The sequence below is a fragment of the Gopherus evgoodei genome, chromosome 8, assembly GCF_007399415.2.
Source record: "Gopherus evgoodei ecotype Sinaloan lineage chromosome 8, rGopEvg1_v1.p, whole genome shotgun sequence".
NCBI classification, from domain to species: Eukaryota; Metazoa; Chordata; order Testudines; family Testudinidae; genus Gopherus; species Gopherus evgoodei.
In genome coordinates this window covers 36,233,647-36,259,930 of record NC_044329.1, presented here as the reverse complement: position 1 = coordinate 36,259,930, position 26,284 = coordinate 36,233,647, and the positions used below count along the sequence as shown (strand labels likewise).

The 26,284-nt window shown below is 49.3% G+C and overlaps 1 protein-coding gene across 4 annotated transcripts in view; it reads right to left on the bottom strand.

The window, feature by feature from the left end:
• CXXC5 (CXXC finger protein 5) overlaps positions 1–26,284 on the bottom strand; it is a 109,536-nt gene that overhangs the window by 23,100 nt on the left and 60,152 nt on the right. The window contains exon 1 of one of the 4 annotated variants that reach the window (XM_030573467.1): positions 10,573–10,616. The exons of the other annotated variants lie outside the window; for them this stretch is intronic. The gene's annotated coding sequence lies outside the window, so the exon portion shown is untranslated. Of the gene's footprint in view, positions 1–10,572; positions 10,617–26,284 lie in introns of those variants that run through there. 4 annotated transcript variants of the gene reach the window in all.

The following is a 26,284-nucleotide window of genomic DNA, read 5'->3' as shown; positions in this document are numbered from 1 at the left end:
ATATACGAACCAGGATGGAAAGAAAGAAAGAAAGAAAGAAAGAAAGAAAGAAAGAAAGAAAGAAAGAAAGAAAGAAAGAAACTCAATGGTGGCTCTTGTCACAGTCAGGAAGCCGGTCCAGGCGCCGTAAGCAGCAGGAGTGTCTGAGGCAGCTGGCTTGCTGACCGCAAGAGACTGGCCTTTAGGTTGACAGCCTAACTGAGAAGTGTGTCTGGGAAACAAAGGGGCCTCTGCAGTGACTCCTCTGGCCATCTGAGTTACAGCGCCAACAGGGAGCCCTGTCCGGTCTTTCCGGACAGTGAGAGAAGAGCTGTGATGGGGCGAGGGGCGTTTCGGCGGCAGGGCTCTCACAGGCAGTGGGCAGGAGAGGTGCAGCTGGATAAAGGAAGGGAAAGGTCTCAGGACTTTCCAGGCTACATCTAGTTTTCAAGCTGATGGCCCCGATCCAGCAGAGAACCAAGTGGGTGGAGCTCCATGGAATTCCCTGCAGGCACTGGGAACTGCCCAGGCACTGGGAACTGCCCAGGCACAGGCCACGCTCTGTGTGTGTCAACTTTGTGGGGCCCAATCCCCACTTCCTGAGGGGATGTCAAACCCCAAGGACATCGGTGGCTTTTCTATGGTCGCTGCCCTGTGCTGGCTAGTGCACCCCCTTTCTTACTCCATGGTGCCTCGTTGCTGGTTTTTTTAATGACCCTCCTCCTCTCTTTGCAACAATGGACCTTAATTAACAAATAATTCCATAACGAAAGAAGACATGGACCCCCCTGCTGCCCATCCACTCCCGACAGTTCCCCTGGCACAGTGTGTCATCTGGGCTCCGTCAGAAGGTGCTTAGTTTCAGCCAGAGCATTAAGTGTCATGTGACGCACCCATTCATTCAGGTCTTTATACAGGGCAGCTTAGCAGGCTGGAAAGATGCCAGGGTTGAAGGGGACGCTGTCAAGGTCGGGAGGCCCCAGATTGACCCTATCAGATTTAGAGCTGTTTGCAAAGGTCAGGCAGCTCCTGGGGTTCCTGTTTTAGCCCAAATGCTTTGGTGCTGTTATTCTATTGCCCACTCCTCGTCCTTCCTGCTTCCCCCCAGATTATCCTGCAATGGCAAACAAGCCAACCATGCAGCCAGCCACAGCACACAACCCAGCCAGCCACAGGCAACCCTGCAACAGTAAGCAACAGGGACACATGTGCACAGCTGCTCCCAGCCACGTCTGAAAGCCAGCATGGGGAACTTAAAAACGTGCCAGCTCGTGATCCAGCAACCCTATGACAACAAACCAGTGCATACAGCCCCAGCACTCAGACCAGCAACCCTGCAACAACAAACCAGTGCACACAGCCCTAGCACTCAGACCAGCAACCCTACAATAACAAACCAGTGCACACAGCCCCAGCACTCAGACCAGCAACCCTGCAACAACAAACCAGTGCACACAGCCCTAGCACTCAGACCAGCAACCCTGCAACAACAAACCAGTGCACACAGCCCCAGAACTCAGACCAGCAACCCTACAATAACAAACCAGTGCACACAGCCCCAGCACTCTGACCAGCAACCCTGCAACAACAAACCAGTGCACACAGCCCCAGCACTCAGACCAGCAACCCTGCAACAACAAACCAGTGCACACAGCCCTAGCACTCAGACCAGCAACCCTGCAACAACAAACCAGTGCACACAGCCCTAGCACTCAGACCAGCAACCCTACAATAACAAACCAGTGCACACAGCCCCAGCACTCAGACCAGCAACCCTGCAACAACAAACCAGTGCACACAGCCCTAGCACTCAGACCAGCAACCCTGCAACAACAAACCAGTGCACACAGCCCCAGCACTCAGACCAGCAACCCTACAATAACAAACCAGTGCACACAGCCCCAGCACTCTGACCAGCAACCCTGCAACAACAAACCAGTGCACACAGCCCGAGCACTCAGACCAGCAACCCTGCAACAACAAACCAGTGCACACAGCCCCAGCACTCAGACCAGCAACCCTATGACAACAAACCAGTGCACACAGCCCCAGCACTCAGACCAGCATCCCTGCAACAACAAACCAGTGCACATAGCCTTAGCACTCAGACCAGCAACCCTGCAACAACAAACCAGTGCACACAGCCCCAGCACTCAGACCAGCAACCCTACAATAACAAACCAGTGCACACAGGCCTAGCACTCAGACCAGCAACCCTACAACAACAAACCAGTGCACACAGCCCCAGCACTCAGGCTGGCAACCCTACAACAACAAACCAGTGCACACAGCCCTAGCACTCAGGCCAGCAACCTACAACAACAAATCAGTGCACACAGCCCCAGCACTCAGGCCAGCAACCCTACAATAATAAACCAGCGCACACAGCCCCAGCACTCAGGCCAGCAACCCTACAATAATAAACCAGTGCACACAGCCCCAGCACTCAGGGCAGCAACCCTATAACAACAAACCAACATGTATATAATGAAGATAAAGGGTGGTTGATAAGGAAACAGGTTTCAATGTCAAACTTCCAAAGATTCAGCATGTCTATGGTGAGGGGGTAAGAGCTTTATAAATTATTAAGACCCCTTGAGATTATCCTGCCAAGCTCAGAGCCTGGTCCTAGGCCACAGAGCCAGGAGCAAGCAGCTGGCAGAAGGAAGCACAGAGAAGGCAGAGGTGATTGATTTTGAGGCCAGTCAGTGCTAACTCAGCATCCCATCCTGGAGCCCTGCACCCTGCGCTGGATCAATGACAGGCGGCTACTCGCAGCTGAGAGGGGGCAGGAGGGAAGTGTGGGCTCTGCACAATGAGCACTTCCTGAGGGAGGTTTTGCTGCCTAACTGAGGGGGCCACCCACCCTCTGCCAAGATACAGCGTGACCCAGAGGGGACGAGCGGGAGCTGTGAGCCCACAGCACCGTCACAGAAACAGCCCGAAAATGCAACCACACAAACCGCAGGCTTGGCAGCACTCGGGTGGGGCTCCTCGCCGTTAACGGTGATGTGCCAGCCCTTGGCAGGCCGCCCCCAGGGAGAGAGGGAGCCGTTCCACCAGGTGCCCTGCACATTGGTTCCTTTTTCCTTCACCATCAGATCAAACAAAAAACCTCAAAGCATCTTTTCTCCACCCCTCCAAAACTGCTCCAGAATCCTCCAACCACCACCCCCTGAATCTGCTCAAATACCCCATCCCCCAAAACTGCTGCAATATCCCTGACCCCCCACCCCAAATCTGTTCCAATACCCCCCACGCCCCAAAACTGCTCCAATACCTCCTACCCCCCACAAACTGCTCCAATACTCCCCAACCATTACTCCATGAAATCTCCCTCACTGCCATGCCACTATCCTCACAATGCCCAGATCTTGCCCCCACATGACTTTCATTACCTCTGCCCACTGTCCTCTGCATCCCCCACTGCTCCTGCCCTTCTCCAGTGCCCACACCCTGTGGAAGCTGCCCTGGGTAACGAGGGCATGGACGTGTTCCTACACAAATCAGTGGGCTGGGGGTTGGCCAGGGACTTTGCTGGGAGCCAGAGCGGCTGCAGTGGTTACGGGGTGATGCTGCTTCATGAGCGTTCTGTTGCTGTATCCTTTGGAAATGGGTGGGATATACAGTGCCCGGAGGCAAGGGGCAACTCCAAGCCCTACTCCAGTCCTAGGGACAGGTTCTCCCGATGCACTCACCACCACCGCTTACAGCTGCGCAGGAGGGATATGTCCCAGGGATGTTCTGCCCTAGGGGGTTCCTACACCTTTGTCTTGTCAATATTGGATTCAAAGCACTCGGACCAGCCCCCACCCCTACTCCCGGTGTAAGTCCAGCTAGTGCTTTCTTCTCAGATGTCCCATCACACACCTTCCACCCCCCAGTGCCTTAAGATCAGGGCTCCCACATGCAGGCAAGCCATCATTGTGCAGTTTCAAGCCCCACAGCTGCTGCTTATTGCTGGGAGTCGAGGAATCTCCCCCATCCTCTGCTGCGAGGCAGAGAAACTGCAGAAGCCAGAGGAGCTGCCTAAGCCTGTGCTCATGAGAAATGAAGGATGGCCACAGCCACATGCTGCTTGGTGGGGGTGACCATACGCTTCCAGCCATGATGGGGATAGCTGCAAAGCACACAGGAGGGTGCAGCTCAATCCAGAGCTGCTGTGTGCTCATGTCTATGGCTTGCAGTACACGGATAACCCCTCCTCAGCCACAGAGAGAAGACCTAGGTTGGAGTGGGGTTGGAGACTCCCCACAGACCTCCCTGATCTGCAGCATTTCAGGGGCTGTAGGTCTCTGCAGCTCTCCACGCCTGGCTCAGCTCTGTTAGAGAAGTAGAGTCATGGGGTTTACTCTAGGGATGAACTTGGCCCTGGAGGTGGCATTCCTTGCTGCAATGCTGGCTAAGCAGTGATGATAGATCAGTGCAGTTGGGGGCTCCAGATAAGAATTTCCTTGGAGGAAGCGGGAAGGAGCTCAGGAGCGAGAGGGAGGAGCAGAGGGCAAGGCACAGCTGCTCAGAGCCAGCTCACATCCAGCCTGCAGACGACCTGGCTTTCAGAGAGGATATCCCGGAGCAGAGCAGCAACGCAGTCAATGAGAATCTTGCAGTGGAGCACTACAATCTTATTCACAATCAGTGGAACCAGCCCTGTTGGCAATCCCCTCTTGCTTATTAAAGGTCAGCCTTTCTGGACCCAAACCAAAACCCTGGCTCCAAACACCCCCAGTCTCAGAGAGGGGTCCCAACACCAGATTGGAATTCCTCATTACCATAGGCCAGATCAAAACTCTGAACCCAGCATCCACGCGCTTTGGGGTGCTGGAACCCCACAGTGGAACTGTCCCAACAACATGGCTTGATCCAACCCCTAGATGAAACTGCTCACCAGGTATTACCTGGCAAGTGGCATGACACAGGGGACAAGGCATTCAGCTGACTATGTGACTGGGGTGAGACACTTGCCCTGCCTGTGCTGCCGGTATCTGTACCAGGGAGCTAACACTACCTACCTCACTTAGAGATCTGTGGATGGAAAGAGCTAGATATTATTATTTCTACTCTGTGACTTCACCTTCAAGGGCCATTTATCCAGAGAGCTGCCCATGGCACGAGAGACACGTGGCTGTAAAGACCTAGGCAGGCACTGCTAGAATGGCCCAAATGACAGTGCTTTCCACTCATTCCCAAACTTCCATCCAACATCACTTTCCGCATCAAAAGTGTCATGACCGGGGCTTGGGAAGTCAGGCCTAGTGGTACAGTTGCCAACTTTCTAATCACACAAAACTGAAAACCTTTTGTTCCGTCCCTTCTCTTGAGGCTGCACCCCTGTGCCGAGGTCCCACCCCTGCTCACTCCATCCCCCCTCCCTCTGTCACTCGCTCTCTCCCACCCTCACCCACTGGGCTGGCTCGGGGGGCTGGAGTATGGTAGGGGCTGAGGACTCCAGCTGAGGAGTTCATAGTGTGGGAGGGGGCTCCAGGCTGAAGCAGTGAGTTGGGATGTGAGAGGGGGCTCCGGCTCAGGGTGCAGGCTCTGGGGTGGGGCCAGAGATAAAGGGTTTGGGGTGCAGGAGTGGGCTCTGGGCAGGGGGGTGGAGCTGAGGGGTTCAGAGTATGGGAGAGGGCTCCAGGCTGAGGCGGGGGGTGGGGTGCTGAGGGGGTAAAAGATTTGGGCTAAAGGCTCAGGTTCCAGGATGGGGCAGAAATGAGGGGTTCAGGGTGTGGGAGGGGGCTCCAGGATGGGACAGGGGGTTGGGGTGCAGGCTCCAGGAGGGAGTTTGTGTGTAGGAGGGGGGTTCCGAGCTGGGGGAGAGGGTGTGGGGGGGTTGCAGGTTCCAGGAGGGAGTTTGGGTGTGGGAAGAGGCTCAGAAGGGAATACAGGGTACAGGTTCCAGCAGGGAGTTTGGGTGTGGGAGGGGGTTCCAAGCTGGGGCAGGGGGTTGGGGTGCAGGAGGAGGTACGAGGTACAAGCTCCAGGATGGTGCGGAAAGGAGCTCAGGGCTTAGGAGGAGAGGTGAGGTGTGGGGAGCAGATTCCGAGTGGCGCTTACCTCGGGGGGCTCCCCAGAAACTGTGACATGTCCCTTGCCTCCTAGGCAGAGTCGCGGCCAGGAGGTTCTGCGCACTGCCTCTGCCCACAGGCGCTGCCCCTGCAGCTCCCATTGGCTGCGGTTCTCGGCCAATGGGAGCTGTGGAGTCAGCGCTCAGGGCAGGGCAGGGGCAGCGCACAAAGCCCCCGTGGTTGTCCCTCCAAAGAGCCAAAGAGACATGTTGCCACTTCCAGGGAGCCGTGCAGAGCCATGTAGGGAGCCTGCCACCTTGGGGCCAACCGGACTTTTTACGGCCTGGTCAGCAGTGCTTAGCAAACAAAATCTTCCTGGAGTTTACCCCAGATACCAGTCATCAACCTCCTGTCCTGGTGCCAAAGCAGAGCTACAGCATTCTCTGAGGACAACTCTCTGTGGAATATCCATCGGACACTTAATCTAATAAGAATCCTTCCTGCAGTGATATGATCTGTAGATCTCAAAGCACTTTACAAAGAGGAGCAAGTACTATTCTATCCACGGTACAGCTGAGGCACGGAGCCGAGAAGTGATTTCCTTCCACAGTGCTGGGGCTGGGAGGAGACCCCAGGACTCCTGACTCCTAGGCCAGTGCTCCTCTTCCTTGGGTCAAAAAACACCCCAGAACTTAAATATTGTGAAGTCATAAAGGCACATTCGAAATCCAGAACAGCCCCTTTCTTCCCTCCCGCATCCAGGCATGGAGTTGCCACCTTGGATTTCTTTGTCGGAACAGAACTTGTGTTTGCATGGTGTGCCTCCTGGTCCCACTCTAGTGGCTGAGCCACATAAAAGATCGATGAGTCTGTTCCCGCCTCTTTAGCTCAAGCCATAGCTATACAGTACATGCTTTCAGATCCAAATTTGCCAAGCCATCCGGGGACATCATTACCAGAAAATCCTAACAAGCCACAAAATGGCCCTAACCCACCCTGGCTCTGCTCATCTCTCTCCCTCCAAAAAGCCTCAGAACTTTAAGATGCGGCAATTGTCAAACGACAGACTAAGATCTTGCTGATTGTAGAAATCATTTATTTGTAAGAGAGTGAGAGGGGGACAAGAGAGAATGCTGAGCTCCTTGTAAAGCACGTAAAGACGACAGATTGCGATTTCCATCACTCCTATGTTATTTCACTGTCCAGGGACCAGCATAACTGAGAAGTAATCAGCCTCTTCAGGTGTAAAAACTCATCCTGAAAAATAATTTCCACTTTCCTTTAATTTTAAATAAATCAGTTTCCTCCTGCGGCCTCTGTTCTCTCAGCCCTGCGCTAAAGCTGCAGTAAAAGGCTCTCAAAAGAAGTTGAGGCTGAGATGCTTCCAAGGATCAAGAGGGGAAAAAAAAGAAAATAAAAGTTCTGCTTTTTAGATGATTTCAGAGAAACTGTTTCCCGTTGTGCATTGATTAGTGGCTGTTCTGTGCCTTTACATTGTCTGATACTTACCAGGAATGAGCAGAACGCCAAAGGAAAACAGACGTCTTTTCAATCTCCAAGACGAGGAACTAAAAGTCCATAATTGTGTACACTGCGGGATTTCTGTCCGTCCGTCACTTCTGAAAGCACAGCAATCTGCCGCACAGTTTATCTACCTATCTGTCTATCTATCAAGGTGTCTGTAATGTGCTCGGTCCTATGGCATAAAATACAGCAATTCTCAAAATCATTGCTGGCCTAGAACGGACTGGTTTTTCATCCTTCCATTGGCTAGGAGCATTCCCTGTGGGACATGCAAGGGGTCCTTATTAGGGGAAGGGAAAATTGTGCAGGCCATGAGTGTGATTTTAGCTTCTTCTATTGGGTGGTAACAAGCCTTTGCAAAGGTTGTAGGTAGTTCCACTACCAAGGACCCTTTGGCAAAAATGTCCATCTCCCAACTCCTGAGACTATCACCCTGTCCTCTATCCACTGTAATGTCCCCACGCATCTGGACGGTTGCATAGATATGGTCTCTGCATTAATGAAGCCCTAGTCCATGAGGGCTTTGTATTGGAGGGCTGAGATTTTAAGGTGAATCCAAAACTCTACAGAGAGCCTGTGATGCGAGCATGATGTGCCTTCATCAGGAGACAAGCTGCAGCATATGGGACTAGTGCAGGATAACAGGAGAGGACATTCCAGCCTGAATGGGTTTAATCCAATTCAGGGATGGAAAGGCTGCTACTTTATTGAAAGGACATATCCAAAAGGCCCAATAATACATGCCCACCATGCTGCAAACCTAATGGAGAGGATGGGATGTTCAGTTTGTAGCCTAAAATGGGCATTCATTTCCCCTATAAAAAAAACTTACCAGTACTAAGGCAAAGCTGTTAAGTCAAGGCCTCAAAAGAAGGAACTGAACCCACGATAAAGATTGCAGCAAAAATCTCTTCATCTCTGTACCCCAGTACCCGAGCATACAGCCTACATTGGTTTCAAAGGAAGCTGCACTTTCATGCCCAAGGGAAAACTCTGGCTCCTGGTGATGAAATTTCAAAGCAGCTGTTAACAACTCCACAGCACACAGCTCAGCTCCCAAACGTCCAACTTGTATGGCAAAAATCAAAGCTGGAATTACAATGCTTCTCTCCCACACACTTTCCCAGGTGAGGAAGGCAAAATAAAACTTAGCTATGACTTCTAATTACAAATACCAGTTAGTCTAAGCAAAGAGAGGTTTTGAGGAACAGAGCAAAGTAACTGCATGAACCTCACGCTGCTGGGTCCGTTATAACGTTGACCTGAAGACCAAGAGGGATCTGAATTTTGTAGAACTTGTGAAACCGTTTCTTATTGTTTGACAGCACACAGACTCCAACAGGGAAAAGACACCAATTGCTCCCTGTCAGTTTTTCGTCTTGCCCTGGCTGGTTCCATTCTCCTCCAATCCCATCCTGGAAGCAAGACAGATACAGAGAAGGATGCAACTGACAATTCTAAAGGTATCATAGCTAAACGTCTCTTTGTATTCACTGTTCCATGAGAACCTGAGTGGTGTGTGCATGTAGCCAGTATCCTCCAAATGAGCAACCACCACTGCTGATTCTACAGGAGCCTTCCAGACCTGCAAAGGTTGCAATGATAAGGTATCTCTAGCCATTCTGAGCCAGGGGCAATCAACTCTGGTGACCTCTCTTCAAAGGCACATTTTCTGTGAAGACCTCAGCTTTGTCTCAGCCCTCCCATAAATGGGTGGATAGACATTTGGAATTTCAAGACAGACCTTGTGCCCATTTAACACACAGTGGTAACAGTAACAATTCCCCTAGGCTGAGTCAAGGAGATAATTCGTTCTGAGGGTTTTCAATCTTTAGGCTTGCAGTCAGAATACTGACTTAATAAGCTTTCAGACTGTAAGCTGTCTCCTAAATTGTAAAGGTTTTAGGAGGGGATCTGTGGATATTTGTACCATGTACAGCACTGAGCACATTGTTGATTCCTGGCAAATCAACATTGCCATTAGCTGGACTAGAATTTCATCACAATTCAAGAGGGTCTCCTGCCCTTGGGTCATTGTCTGGAGCTCCTAGTACTCATTCCCAGATTCCAAGGGTGGTCTTCTTAAAGAGCGGTTATGTGACACAAATCATCTTCCAAATGCAGAGGGAAACATCACAAAAGACTGTGACAATTCCCCAAGTGATTTCATTACACTGGCTGTGGTTTATTTCTACTTATTCAAGAACACAGTATGTCTATTGCCTTGAAGCTTGTGCAGATCACAGATTAAGATAAAACAAAACATCAATTACAACTCAGGCATGGAAGGAGACCACAGAGTCTTGCTTTCACTAGGCTAGGTTGTGGCTGAAAAGATGAGCCATGTACCATGCCTCTGAAGGCTAAACAGGTTAAGGTCTGACAGACCACCTGATAAGGGAATTTTATAGACAGATCTCCTCCAGAATGCTCTTCTGAGGGCTGTCAGCACAGCCTCTCTGCTGATCTCAGCCGCTGCAGTAGTGTACAGGGACATGTATGGTCTCTAAGGAAGCCAGCTCCTAAATTACAAAAGGTTTGGGAGATTAAATGCAGCACATTGAATTGCACGTGGGAGCAGATGGTATGCCATCATAGTGCATGGCCAGCAGCGGTAACATGCTTGCACTGCCCTTCTCCACCAAGCAGCTCACCATTCATCTCCACCTAAAGTTTCCAAGCAGTTGCCAAGAGTCGCCCTGAGTAAATAGCACTGCAATATCTAGCCAGGAAGTGACATAGATATGGATGACAGTAGCATCAGCAAGGGAAATCAATAGCTTTTCAGCTTAAAAAACTGGGGAAGGAGAGTGAGAGTGAGCGAGTCAAAGGCCTAGGTCTCTAGTCCCAGCTCCCCCAGGATGAATGGATAGGGGCAGGGGGATTATCTAGTAACCATGTCTACTGTCTGCGACACGTGGATTTATTGTATCACCTCTGCTGCTGTAACTGTGCATCCAAGAGTTGCTCAGGGGCCAATAAATACCATGTTGTGCTTTCCAATACAGAGGTTTATCGTACTAGTAACAACCCCCCAGAAGAGACATTTCCCATCAAAACATACAGGCCCCACTCAAGTCAACGGTAAAACTCCCACGAGTTTCCAGGGGTGGTCAGGATTTCACCTGAAAAGCAAAGGAAGCTGCAATCAGCAATGCCACCATCTTGGGGTGATACCGTACCCTAACACGAACAACCACAAACATGCTATGTTCCCAGAGACTGCCAACCTCCTCAGTAGAGGGGAAACACCCTCCAGTCGGAGCAGTCACAACCCTCCTCCAGTGCCAGCTCCGCTAGGGTCTTATCTGCCTGGCACTTCATCCAGCACCAGGACTGCCCAGCTGGGAGCTGATGAGATGGAAACACAGACCTGAGCACTAACCACATCATGAGGGCAGCGGGGTCTCAAGCACCAGGCATGATGCAGATCCATGGGATATGCCTCCAGATCTGCTGCCAGTTGCCTCAGCAACTCGAGTGCCCCTCTGTGTCCCACCGCGAGGCATGGAAAGTTGCTCTCTATTTATTTTACTGGTGGTCGCTATGGAAATAAGGAGATGTGCAAATGTCAGACTACCCAAGTGCTTGTTGGAAATCCACTTATCTCCACAGCCACTTGGAATGTTCAGATCCAGGGTGGTTATGGAGATAAGGCAACTTAAAATGTCCATCAGAATATGCAAAGACTCCACTTGCCCTGTGGACAACTAACGGCTTCTCTTCTTTCCCTCCGCACTCCACAGAGACGTGCTCCAGGGGCCACGAAGTGGAGGGAAGGGCTGGTCAAGCCCCCCTCCACCAAGCAAATCAAGAGGCTGCCCACCACCTGCATGCCCCCTGTGATCCCACAGATGCCGGCGGTTTGGCAGGCTCGCCACTCCTGATGTCGTCAATGTGCAGCTCATTCCCTCCCACCCCCCACAGCTGCCAAAGCTGCAGCGCTCGCTGCCCAAATCCTAAAGCGACTGTAACTAAAACCTACCAGATTGAGACTCAGGAAGGCAATCGCCTGTTTTTTTCACCCCTCTCCCTCAAAATGGGATTGAACAGATCTGTGTGTAGGGGCTGGTATCACAGCCAACAGGCAGCAGCATCTGCCATTCAAGTACCACGGCATGGCTCTCTCCGGGGAGCATTTCATTTCTCTCCCACCTTTGCTGGCTGGTACTGCCTTCCTAATGCTGTCCTCCTTTGTTTGGGGGACTCTCAAAGGCTGTTGTAAAAGGAATCCCTGTAACCCAGAGATAGACAGATAAATCCAACACACTGGAGGCAGACGGGGACAGCCATTTTTTCCCCTTATTCAAATCTTTTGCATGTCACTTTGGGGGTGGTTGGAAGGGCTGGATTGGCAATGAAAGATCAATCAGAGCATGGGGAGCAGTAGTGCCATCTTCTCTCACACAAGTGCCTCTTCAACATGTCTCAGCCCTGCCCTCCATAGAGTAGCTGAGTCTCTATGGCCCATTCGGTCCTCACTCTCTGCAAAGAAGGTTGCCAAATAGAATTTGTGGCCTGTGATCCACAGATCAGACTAGATGATCTAATTGGTGTCTTCTGGCCTTGAAGTCTATGGTTCTACGGTGATTTATGCAACATGGACACCTGCCCACGGGAAAGTGCACTGAGACCTAGCACAGTTAGCTACAGACGTCAGCAGATACCAACTCCTGCCATGCAACTGGGCTATAACCTTTTGTAACCCTGATCCATGCCATATGATTGGGACCAGGTTAATGCTGATCAGCTCCTTTCCAGCACTCCTTTTTCCTCTGACACCTGGCATCAGAGGAGAACCATATGTATCTCTAGCAAAAATGGAGCGAAGGAAGCCACCTGAATCCCTCAGACCGGAAGGGAATCTGGCAGAGAGCTGAAAGAGCTGCTAGCAGAACTTCCAAACTTTCCTACAAGCCAGAAGTACTGCAGAGCAAACTGAGAGGGCCCTCCATACTGTTATCTATGGCAGGCCCAGAGGCTATTGACAAATCATTTGATTCCAAAGACTGCAAACTGGTGCACAAAGCTATTCAAAGCATTTCAACTACACTGTGGTCTATGCGACAGTTCCCTTGGGGAAGGCACATTTTTGTGACAAGAAAGCAGCTGCCAGGTGAAACCAACGATCATGACGTTACAATACTTGGGTGTTAGAGCTAAGACATGGGAATCTGAACAGTTAACCAATGGACTTATTAAAGTCTGAATTGTTTGGGGGTATAACTGATAACCAGTTCACAGCGAGATCAACTGGCAAGAGAGATGCTTTTGGAAGTTAAAAAAAAAAAAAGTTGTCGCAGATGCATCGCTATGGAAATATTTTGCGATAAACAACGTGTAAGGTCTCAGTCAATCCAGGTTCACAGAAGCGGGGGCTGTCTTTCTGTAACAGGAAAGATTACGTCTTATTAGAGGACTAGTACTCAATTTTCTTAGCAACGTAATACCCCATTGTAAATCAGTTTGCTCACCACAGGCTTCCAGATGAGTTAGTACCAGAGATTGGCCAACAATTCACAAAAGGCTCATTTCTGCAATTCTCTGAAATATTAGTTCAAGCACCTTATGCCAAGCCCGTGCGATGTATCATCAAACAGGCTGGCCAAACAGCCAGCACAAATAGCATGCTAGAAAGAAAAAGGCCTGGCTGATTCAAGGGATTCATTTTTGGCATTGGGAGTATATCACAACCCACCACACAGTGCTTGGTTAGGATCAGAGGCATGTGGGCAGGGCAGAATCCTTAGTGCCCCTATCTAATAGGCTCTGAAGGAGTTATAAAATAACTCGATCGTGGGAACCAGAACAGAAGAAATACTACGACAAAGAATGCCAAATGACTTCCCTCACTACATGCAGGAGAGTGTTAGAAAGGGGCTGGCAAGCTGCCATGGTAACAGCTAGACCAGTGATGTGCCATAGCTACCCCTTAGCGCTGGATCTACAAGAGCTATAGAAGACATCTTGACAAAACTAAGGTGGGCAGTGGTGGACACCCAGGATGCTCTGACAGTGCTGACAGGTGTAGCGCATGTTAACCCCTGTCCCTGGCCATGACAAGCACCAAGAGCAGCCAACTGGGGCTCCGGATGACAGACCCTCCCCAGTGCTGACCAGGCCCCTGCAGAAGGAATTGTTCTGACAAGAAGTGGCCATGCGACGGGAAGCCTGATGGGGTTCCGAGATGGTGCCTACTGACAGACGTCTAATGAGAGACACCGAAAGCCTGCCTCATCTCAGGAGGGTGTGGATCATCCCCATCCCACTCGTGTCTATCTGGGTGGTTTGTGACTGGGTTGTATTAGTGTGTGATTGCCAGTTTTGGTTGATACTGTGTTTTATTTGGGCTTGATTTTTAAGGAGAGAAAGGTGAAGATTTAACAGTAGCCCCTGGAATCAGTGATTACTGACCTCTGCCATGTGACCTTTGTAATCCTGACCCGGACCACGTGACTAGGGCCGGGAAATAAAGATCAATTTCTGTCACACCTTCGTTCCAAGGCCCTGAACTCACTGCGTACAGCCCAAACAGCCCAGCCAGTGAGCCCCATGGTGCACAGATTCTGCAGCGGAAACAACGCCAGCCAACAAACAGAAGTGGCTAGCGAGCTGGCTTGGCAGAGGCCACCTTTGGAATGACGAGCATGTTTCACCAACACAAGACAACGGGCAGCCTGAGCATGGTGAAGGCACGGCCAGTGTTCCACATCTGGCTCCTCTCCAAAGGGCTCCCAGTCTGACTGGGTTAAGTTCTTTGTCTCCAGGCTAAGAGGGGTTTGAAGCAGGCAGCCTGGCAGCAGGGGCAGGGCGCCTTGCCTTGCTCTGCGGTTACCTTCTCTGGCTAGCTCAGAAGTAACATCCTAAGGCTCTGGAGAGAGCCTTACCCTGCCCTCTACAGCCAGGTACACTTCTACCTTGATAGAATGCTGTCCTCAGGAGCCAAAAAATCTTACAGCGTTATAGGTGAAACCACATTATATCGAACTTGCTTTGATCCACCGGAGTGCATTGCCCCACCCTCCCAGAACACTGCTTTACCGCGCTTTATCCAAATTCGTGTTATATCGGGGTCATTATATCGAGGTACAGGTGTATAATGTGGGGACCTTGCCATGTGAGGAAGGGCAGAGGAGAGGGATCCTCGAAGACTCACAAAGAAAATTGATGATCACCCACCCTGGGATCAACCTTGAAGCATTTTGCTCTCTATACGAGCCCTGGAAGCTGGGTCTTGGAGACCCCAATGCTCCCCATTAACATGTCAATCTGCTCTTTTGTGCAGCAATAGCCAGAGAGCCCAATGCACATTCTGCCTGCAAAACACTCAGACAATGAAACCCTCCCTCTACTCTTAGCAGACTTTCAGCCCAACCGCCCCGCTTCCCTGAAAGCAAGAGAGGACACGCTACAAAACCGTTCTCCTGAGCTTTCCCTGCACTCTGTGCCACTTGTCATCTGAGCAACCCTGTGGCCTTTAGTTGCCAAGGTTCCAGAGCTGTTCCAGAATCGGAGTTAGCTCAGCTTCTGCCCTGGAGCAAGGAATGTGAAACGCTGCCACTGGAAACGGAAGAGAGCATCCATCATTTCTCTTGCCAGGAATATATCCAGCCCAAAACGAAATACTGCCTGCGAAACAGCGCACAACAAAAGCCCTCAATTTCATCAGCAATGCAGAGCCAGCTCCTCGCCTATCGGTCATTTCCACAAAGGTCTCGATTGTCTGCATTTAGAGAAAGAATTAAACATCACCAATGCAACCTAAACAAAAAAGAGCTGCTAAGTTTGGCCGGGCTGCGGGAAACAAGGCTGTCCAGGGGATGGGCCCAGCTCTGAGTCGTGATCGCTGCAAGGCCCCTGGCCGAACTGTACGCCACACCCATGATGCATCAAAAGTCAAAGGCTTGCGGGAACGACAACTCGCTCTCCCAACCCCTGTGCAAAAATGAAATCCAGCTGTGCCCATCCACAAGCCCCACCTGGGGAGCAGCCTCCAGGAAACTATGAGTGTTCTGCTACCAGTCAATGGAGCATCATTTAATAACCTCCCCAGGGAAACAGACTTTTAGGGCCTGTCTCAATGCCATCCATAGGCCAAAGGCAAATGGTGGGGATCCCCCAGACACAGCCTCAGACCCAATACAGACAAACCAACCAAAATGTCAACAGAAGGCTCTCCTTCCATGGGGCACACAACCATATGCAGTGGCCACGTGCCCCCACAATGCCTGACTGAAACGCCCTGGCTCCAAGGGAATACCGTGCAGCCTGCCTGCCGATAAGCTAGCAGCTAGCCTGCCTTAAGCAACAGGCCACTCTAGGGTTTACATTGAAAATAAACATAAGCCAAATCCTGACACCCCAGTTCACCCTCGCTGAAGAGAAGCTTGCATTCAAAACCGCTGGCCCAAATGCTGCAAGTCTGACTCACTAGCCTCTCAGTCCCTTATCTATCTGCCTGGGTATTTACATGGCTCCATTGCCATGGTATGAGGCAAGAGCAGTGGTGGGCAAACTACAGCACGGGGGCTGCATCCAGCCCTTCAGACGTTTTAATCCGGCCCTTGCGCTCCTGCCAGGGAACGAGGTCCAGGCCTTGCCCTGCTCCGCCCAGCTCCCAGAAGCAGCGGCATGCCCCCTCTCCAGCTCCTACACATACGAGCATCCAGGGGGCTCCGGACGCTGCAACCACGGCCAATGGGAGCTGCAGGGGAGGCACCTGTGCACGGGGCAGTGTGCAGAGCCACCTGGCCACACCTCTGCATAGGAGCCAGAGAAGGTACATGCCGCTATGTCCGGGAGTTGCTTGAGGTAAGTGTCGCCCAGAGCCTGCACCCCTGACCCTCTCCAGCGCCCCAACCCCCTGCCCCAGCTCTGATCCCCCTCACGCCCTTCAAACCCCTCGATCCCACCCTCCAGCACCCCAGATTCCACACCATAAGCCAGAGCCCTACCCCCCCACCTGCACTCCAACCTCCTGCCCCAGCCCGGAGCCCCCTCTCACACCCTTTCTGGCCTCACTCCAGAGCCCACACCCCCAGCCAGAGCCCTCACTCCCTCCCACGCTCCAACCCCCAATTTCAAGACCATTCATGGCCCGTCATACAATTTCCATACCCAGATGTAGCCCTTGGGCCAAAAAGTTTGCACAACCCCTGAAGTCAATGGCAGCTCTGGGAATTAAAAACTAAAGACTCTGATTCAGGATTGTACTTCTGCACATGCTTCATTTTAATCACATGATTAGTCCCATTGCAATCAATGTGATTACTCTGTTGCTTAAAGTCAGGCACATAGCTAAGCACCTGCCTTAGAAACAAGCACGTGGAAACATGAATCGCCCTAGATCTACAAAAAGCAACTGGAAATCACAGCAGTGGCAAACAGCATGAAAAATGCCATCTGGGACAAAACAGACTATTTGCTCCGTGCACCATCCTCTCCCTTCTCTCCTTGTTTTGGGACATCTGTGTGAGCAAAGGATCTTTGCCACTTATAGCGTGACCCTGAAGTTCAAATCCCCTATTTGTTTATTTTGAAATGTACCGTGAGCCCATTTCTGAGTTCCTGAGCACAGCTACGAGACGATATTGCAACAATACAACAGACTGACGGTGCTCAGTTAAAGAACCTCTTCCTTCAAACTTACCTCTTCAAGTGATCTCTCTTCCCTTGTCCTCCATGTCCATAGTGCCCACACACTCGTTGTCCTGACCCATCACCCTGCCTCTTGTCTGGTATTTGTTAGTCTTGTCTCCCTACTTACATCTTTGGGACAGGGTCTTATCAAGGACTGTAAGGTGTCATGTACATTTACAGCCCTGTGTAAAGTATAATATACTAGTTCTACCAACAGAAGACCTAGCTGACTCTAGAAAGGCAGTGTGGTGCCACAGAATGGGCATTATTAGCCTAGCATTCAGGTAACCTAGATTCTATTCCCAGTTCTACCACTGACCTCCTGCATGACCTAGGGAGAGTAACTGCAAGGTGTTTGAGGGGCAGGGATTGTCCCTCAGCAGCTCTTTCTACAGCAACCAGCACTATGGAGCCCCAATCTCAGCTGGAGTTTCTCAGTGCTACTGTAATACAAATGGCAATAACTGATGTAAGTGCTCATAAGGCCCTCATCACCATCTAAAGATAACAGGTCAACCAGCTACTCATACTAAGGAAGAAGGCTGAGCAAGAAGTGAGGCTTTACACCATGTCCTGAAGGTCAACAAATTCTGGCTCTGAGAGAATGACAGGGCATATGAGGACCCTTCACCAAGAACATCCTGTCCCCAGGCGTTCAAATCTAGGGACCACCAACCAGTATGTCCCAGCAGGTACAAACTGCAGAGATGATGCAGAGGGAGAGAGGAGACATCACAACTGTTACATCAGTTTCAACAGCAACCTATTGTGATGCCATGATTGGGAAATTCTGCTTTCAGCTAGGGTATGCGCAGAGGAGCTGACCTTCTCTTCCTTACCATGTATAACTACAGATATTATTGACAGACAGAAAATTATCCCGTTTACCCCCACACAACTGGACATTGGGGTAGGACATTTTCAGGCCGTGGCACCATGATCACTGTGGATGTTCAAAACCTGGAAAGACATCCACATTGCATCTAAACACTATCCGCATGGGGCCAAGCTCTGGGGTCAGATATGAACATACAACCCTCCCTGAAGTGACAACAAGTTGTGCACTCACATTGGAAGGCAGAGTGAAACTCAGGGTGTTCTCAAACCCACATACCAGGCTTCTATCAGCTCTTCTAGATCTTGACACATGTCCATATAAAGAGAATTTATTTCCTAGTTTTTTACCCCCTTCTCCATCCTCCTCTACAATATCACCATGCAACATCTCTCTGCTTACCAACAGGTGGATATCAATCCCAGGCAAAATAGTGGAAAAGCTGCTTCAGGATTCAAGTAATAAAGAACTGACATATAGGTATATAATTAATGCCAGTGAGGATGGGTTATGGAAAATAGGTCTTGTCAAACAAACCTGATTTCATTCTTTGAGAGATTACAAATTTGTTTGACAAAGGTAATTGTCACTGTTTTTGTAAGGCGTTTGACTTCATGCCGCAGGACATTCTGATTTAAAAATTAAAGCATTATATAATATCAATAAAGCATACGTTAAATGACTTAAGCACTGACTAATTGACAGATCTCAAAAAGTAGTCATCAATGGGGAATCATCATGGAATGGGGGTGTTTCTAGTGGGGTTCCGCAGGGATCGGCTCTAGGCCCAATGCTATTGAACAATTTCATCAATGACCTGGAAATATAAAATCATGGCTGACAAAATTGGCACATAACACGAAGATTGGTGAATAGTGATGAGGACAGGATCAGCCACACAGAGTGATGTGGATCATCTGGGAAGCGAAGCCCACCCAAACAAAATTAATTTTAATAAAGTCAAATGCAGTTATGCATCCAGGTCATAGCTACAGAAGTGGGGACCATATCCTGAAACGCAATGATTCTGAAAAAAGATTTAGGGGTCATAGTGGACAAGCAACTCAATATGAGCTCTCCATGCCACGCTGAGGCAAAAAGAGCTAATGCAATCCTTGGCAGTATCAACATAGGAGTAATCAGTAGGAGTCAGGAGGTGATTGTTTACAGCACCGGTATGACTGCTGTGAGAACACTGCACACAGTTATGGTGTCCACATTTTAAAAAGGATGTTGAAAATTGAAGAGGGTGCAGGAAAGAACCATACAAACGATTCAAGGCCTGGAGAAAATGCCTTATAGTGATAGACTGAAAGAGCCCAATCTGTTTAGTTTATCAAAAAGATAGAGAAGTGACTAGATTACAGAGTGTAAGTACCTTCATGGGGAGAAAATACTGAGTACTAAAAGGGCTCTTTAACCTAGCAGAGGAAAGCAGAACAAGAACTAATGGCTGGAAGCTGAAGCTGGACAAATTCAAACTAAAAATAAAGCACAAATTTTTAACGATGACTGTGATTAACCACCAGAACAAATGACAAGGAAAGGGGTGGATTCTCTATCTCTTGATGTCTTCATATCCAGACTGGCTGCCTTTCTGGAAGGGATGTTTTAGCCAAATGCAAGTTATTCAGCTCAATACAGAGGTATCTGGATGAAATGTCATGGTCTGTGACATGCAGGAGGTCAGACTAGAAGATCTAATGGTCCCTTCTGGCCATAAACTTTATGAATTTATTAATCAAAGAACTGTTACTCGAGATAGGTGCAGATACCTCTGCCCTTCTTGTCTCTTACTCAGTTGAGAAACAAAAGAAAGATTACCTACAAGAGTGAGTAAATCCTCCACCATTGCAAGCCTCGTCTCCATTCTGTGCTAGTCTGCCAAGCAAACAGATGGTGTAGAGAACACCCATCCACTTACCTTGAACTGCAGCATGTAGACCTCATGATGCCAGGTCTTGAGAAAAAGTTCTCTCCATCTCTTAAGAAGAGTCTAGTCTTGGAAGCTGGCTTCCTCTTTCCTGAACTCCCTGCCAGGCCCAATCAAACCTATGAATAGTTCACCTCACATAACACCTAGATAGAAATGTTATTTGACTAATTTACATGAGACGTTATGAAGCTATTTTAAAGCTCCCTGGCCAAAGTGCTGTGGAATATTCTGTAGGGAATGATCCTGAGCTGGTCCAAAGGGAATGGACTAGTAGAGCACACAGTGAGACATGGCAGCAACAAAACCATAGGAGAGATAACTCAGTGTTGGGCTGCACACACATCATCTCATGCAGCAAGCAGGAGACAGGGAATAATCCAGCTCATTATGACTCATCCAGGAGACTGCGTTCCGTTCTGGGTGATGCAGTACCAGGAAGATGCAGATAAGTTGGAGGGAATTCAGAGAAAAGCAACCCAGAGGACTGGGGGTGTGAGGGACTGATTTATGAGGGCAGATTAAAAGAATGAAATGTGTATAGCCAGCGCGGCTAAGTGATGATTAAGGGAGGGCACGATAAACTGCCTCTGCAACCCTTTAAAGACCATCTCCTAGCCCTGGCAGCTGGCATCCACATCTATGCTTAACCTGGCTGCTAAGGGCAGGAAACCACACACCATGCAAGAGGCAAGATCCTCCCAGGTGAGAGGGGAAGGTGGAGGAAATGCAAGGACATCAGAGAGCTCTGCCTGAGCAACTTGCTCAGACCTCTGTTGTGAGTATCCAGACACCTACCAACAAAATCACCGGCCTGCTGCTTGGGGATAGCCAATGGGACCAGGTGGAAAGTCATGATCTATTAAAAAAAAATCCCATAAAGCCCCCCTGGTTAGAACCTCCCTGCACATCTCGAAGCTACTCTGTTACTAGAGGACAAACAAACTATTCCTCCACATTAGACTGGAGCTATTTCACGTCCCAGTACTGTGGGGCGAAAAAGACACAAGGAAAAGAGGTAATTCCTCTTACCAAAATGCTGGCAATAATGGCTCTAGTTTGCTCAGGGTGGTATCTTCCTTCCTCAAGATCTGTCTCTGAGCTGCACACAGTCCCACATGGCCCTTGTCGGAGATCCAGTGGCCTACCAAAGAGGCTATAGGGACAGGGCTGCAAGATCCATGGGTGAAGGAAAGATAGTCCCAGAGGGATGGAGCCATGGCCCAGGAAGAGCATCCTGCAGACAAGGCTGGTCTGGAAACCTATTCCATGTGAGCCAACTGTTACCCTTAGGCACTGCCCTTCCTGCAAGAGAGATTCCTGATGCCCCTTCTACTGCAAACAGGACCAGCGCATGGCTTGGAGAGGGTGGGGAAGTGAATCGATACACCGCGTTCAAGCCTGGCCTTTGAGAGAGCTGGGAAGGGTAGGAACAGACTCCATGAAGTGGAAACCACCACTGGGGAAGTAGCTCCTCTCACCCAAGATATTCCTGTCCCCAAGTGTCTACTCAGAATGCAGTTGGCATCCAAACAGGGCCTTCTAACATGCCCAATTCTTTCATCATCCTTCAATTCTTCCTTTTCTTTGTATCTTCTTTACTTAGATGCGGGGAAGAGGGAGGCCAGGAAGAGCTGAGTCAAGGACTCCACATGCTTCAAGAGTGAAGTAAACAAAGACTAAGGAGGAAGAAACGGAAGGGTAGGAGTTTTCACACCTAGCCTTGACTGACAATTCCTTTGTTCTCCACCTTCCTGGAGGTAGGCGCATCCCTGTGTATGGATGAGCTGTAGTGCAAGATGTGGAGGGGCAGGGGGAGTCACAGGAAACAAACTGAAATTAGCAATGAGCAAATCATCAAGGAAGATGGCATCTTCTACATGTCCATTTCCTCCAGATTGCTGGTCCATCCCACACCTGCGAACTGGTTTGAAAGGACAGCAGTGAGTCCCAATCCTGCTAGGAGCTGAGCAGACCGAATTCCATAGGGATTGAGGGTCCCCAGTAACAGAGCCAGTTAAAATTTGGAGAATGAATTTTTTTGTCAACAAATGGCCTTTTGAAAACAAAAAATGCCACGAAGAACCATTGATTTTCTGGAAATTTTTCAGGACATTTTTTGTGACTTTTTATCGGTGGGTTTTCGGTGAGTTAAGAATGACCATAATCTTTTTGATAAAGATTTCATTGAGAACTAGGATGACCAGATGTCCCGATTTTATAGGGATAGTCCTGATTTTTGAGTCTTTTTCTTATATAGGCTCCTGTTACCCCACATCCTCTGTCCTGATTTTTCACATTTGCCACCTGGTCATCCTACTGAGAACATTTTGCAAAAGGAATGGAGGAAAAGGAGTCCTTTTTGAAACCCGCAAAATGGAAACAATCTTGAAATATTTTGCTAACATTTTATTGTTTTGTGCAGCATAATTCAGCACTTCACAGACCTCGTCCATAGTGATGGAATAACATAGTGGGCTTCTCAGTCCCTCTTCTATCATGCCAGCCCTATTAAAAATTAATACGATAATTCTTCTTAATGACTGACTCCACCTGGGATCTGCAAATCTGGTTCGATTCTTCCTGATCCATACATTGCCACTGAGATCAGAGATTCTACCATCAGAAATTAGCTGCTGATTTTCCTGATGCTGCACAAGGCAGAAGAGAATCCAGCTTGCTCTCCCGTACCTGTATCAGCTCTACCAGGATTAAGAGTGGTACAAACTTAGTATGGACCCAACTCTGAAGTTAACAGGAGTTTTAGTTTCAGGCGAGCAAGGAATGCAGGATTGGACCATTCGTCAGTCAAATAAGCAAATATGATAATAAGAGACACAGGGACAAATTTTCCTCCTGATTACTTAAGAAAGCTCCATTCACATCAAGTCCGTAGCTGATCAGAGGATTTGGCCCAAGCAGATATGCTAGAATTTCAAATGAAGTAGATAATACCTCTGGCATGAGAAAGACACTCCTATTGCATGACTGAGCTAAGGACCCAAACAAAAGCATTTTAGGCTTAGGATGCTTACATTGCCAAAGCTCTAACTTGGGTGACTTTGCCAGCCCATGGTACAGCACAAATTCCTCGGGGCAACTATGACTCCTGATTGACTTGCGTAACATGGCAAGTTCAGCCACCCATCCCTTCATCACGAATCCCCCTGAATGCAGTGCAACACAAAGCCTCCTTTAATGGCCCAGCAGCAGCGGCAAAAACTAAAGATAGCACCTAAAATAAACCAGCATGCCTCTGAATTCAGCTGACCTCCCCAGGGCACTGCACCCACTGAATGTAAAGTCCAAAGCTGTCCATTCCACCGATGGGGCAAGGACAGGGAGTCAATGCACCAAGAGCCATGCTACCCCTACTGCCTCCCTCCTAGAGAGAGAACTGACCCTGCTACCTCCTCAAGCCCCGATTATACGTAGCCCTCAAAGACTCAGGGCTAGAACACCTCACCATCTGAATGTAGCTATGCATTGAGCTGTATTCCTTTCCAGTCCCTGATTTGTATGACCTTAAAGGTGAACTGAAATGCTTTTTTAAAATAAGGATCATAAATTACAGAAGAAATTTGAAAAACAAAGGTATAGTTTTCTCCTTTGGTTCTACATTTAAATTGTTGAATCATCATATAATCAATGGTTTCCATAGCCAAGGGGCCAAGCCACGAAAGTCACTGGTTCACAAACCTCATCAGCTCATTGGTTAGAATGGACTTGCAGTTAAAGCCCTGATCAACCACTCAAGACAGTTGGGTTCAACTCCTGGCTCTACTAAAGACTTCCTGTGTAACTCTGGGTTTGACACTGGCTACACTATAAAATTATATCAACTTAACTTACGTTGGCACATGGTCACCACAGTTACTGAATCACTTGTGTGCATGCAAACTTAGCTCCTTGTGTTGACAGAGTGCATCCTCACCAGGAGCATTTGTATCAATTGTGCTATCAGTGTGGGGCATTGTGGGACAGTGCCTGAAAGCCAGGGACAGTCGATATAAGAAAGGCAGTGTAGACACTGCGTTGAACTAATTACATCCACCATGACTCTACGCCATTTGGGGAGGCGGTGTTACTAATTGGCGTAGAGACACTTACGTTTATAGGAACCAAATTTAAGTGCAAACACTGCTACAACTAGGTCGGCACAAGGCAGCTTTGCCACCCTAACCACTTAGCACAGACCAGGCGTCAGACGACGTCTACACTCAGAGCTAAGGGTGTGATTTCCAGCTCATGCAGATGTACCAACATGAGCTGTCAGATGATCTAGCATACTAAAAATAGCAGTGGAGCTGCAGCAGCTTGGTGAGTAGTGGCATGGGCTAGCCGCACCAAGTACAAACCTTCCTAGGGTAGCTAGCCTGTGGCTATGCTACTAGTTCTATTGCCCTAGCTCAGTGACAGCTAGCACGGGAACGTCTACGTGAGCTGGGAATCACACCCCTCTTTCATAGTGTAGATGAAGCCTTGGGTGAACTCCTGAAATGGCAAGACTCCCCCGACATCAACGGAGCTAGAATTTACCCTGATGGTATGTCCACACTGGAGCTGGAAGGTGTAGGCATACTCATGCTAGCTCTGATCAAGCTAGCATGCTAAAAACAGCTACGTAGCCATGGCAGCATGAGCAATAAGAGGAGCTAGGGTTTACATGGGATCGTACTCAGCATGGCTGCCACTGTGGCTGTGCTGCTACTTTTAGTGTGCTAGCTCGATCTACCCGAGCTCGAAATTACACCTCTAGACCTCAAGTAGACATACCCTTAGGGTCTCTGTGCCTCAGCTTCCCATCTGTAAAATGGGGATAACCATCCTGCCTTTCTCCCACTGTTTGCCTGTCTTGTCTATTTAGATTGTAAGCTCTGCAGGGTAGAGTCTGTTTCATTCCCTGTGAACATACGGCACCTAGCACACCGGGCCTCCAGGAGCCACTGTAACAGAAATCACCATCCTCATAAGAGAAGAAATAAAACAAACTAACTTAGGGGAACAACCCAAAAGGGGTTCTCAGGGCTCATGTGCATGGAGAATGCATGGAGCAATTTAACTTAAGCTGTGAATTTAAACTGGGTTAGTCAAACCAGTTTCATTAAACCAGCACAAATCCCCATGTAGATACTCTTACTTTGGTTTAAGAGTGGCTTACTGCAGTTTAGCGTAAGTCAATTAAGAATAGGTTTAAGCTAAATAGAAATAAGCCATTCTTATATACAATTTAGAGTGTCCATACAGGGGTCTGCCCTGGTTTAACTAAACCAGTTTAATTAAACCAGTGCTATTTTGTGTGCGGACAAGGACTACAGGTATATATCTCCACAAGACAGTTGTACCACTTTACCTAAAGATGTGAATTTAAACCAAGTTAGTTAAAATGGTGCAAACCTCTAGGTAGGTGCTCATATTTCAGAATACACCAGGCTTGTTTCAGTTAATTAGGAATCAGTTTAAGATGAACTGAAATGAGCCGCTCTTAAACCCAAATCCGTGTGTCTACATGGAGGTCTGCACCGGTTCAACTGTACTGGCTTAAAAACCCACTTGAGTTAAACCAGTGCAATTTTCTCATGCAGGGAATAAGGCTCCTGTGCTGCTAACGGGCTGCAAGTGCCTAAAAGAGGGCTCTGAAGAGCTAGCTGGGTGGGGGCTTTACAGCGACAATCCGCAAACACAGCCACAGTTTCATGCAAGAGCTGTTTCACAGAGGGCCAGGACAATGGTGTGTGTTACTGGATGTGCACTCACCATTATCTGTGCGCGCAAGTAGCCAGATAAAAGCTGGGCCGCAATGTTTTGCTGGTATTATGGTTTACCAGGCAGGGCTCCTGGCACCTTTGCGGAGGACTGTGGAGCACTCAGCTCTGGGCCTGGGCATGTGCCAAACATACAGGCCTTCAGAGCATGGTGCCTGGGGGAGACAGATCCTGTTCTGTCAGCACCTTCTGTGAGCTTCCCCTCTGGCCAGAGATCCCCCACTTCCCTTCACACACACACCCTGAAAGAGAGACTCGGCTTCCACAGCCTTCAGTCACAAATGACCCACCCCATGTTATCCTTGCCAGCTGCAGCCCTCCCCATAATGGCAAGCACCCCAATCCTGCACACCCCAACCCCAGCACAGGGTTGTGAAGCCTGCCTAGTGAGCCACGCGGCATTCTCCACACAAAGCCCCTGCAATCCTAGGCCTGGCGCCGAGCTCCCTTTCTAGATGAAATGCTGATGATTTTCCCTTTCCTCCACGTCTCTCTCCCTCCCTGACCTTGGGAGCAGTCATCACACAGGCAAAGGGGAGGTGCAACGATTAACCAGCCGGAGTGGGGTGAGCTCATCGGCTGGATGAATGGGCAGCCTGGCCCA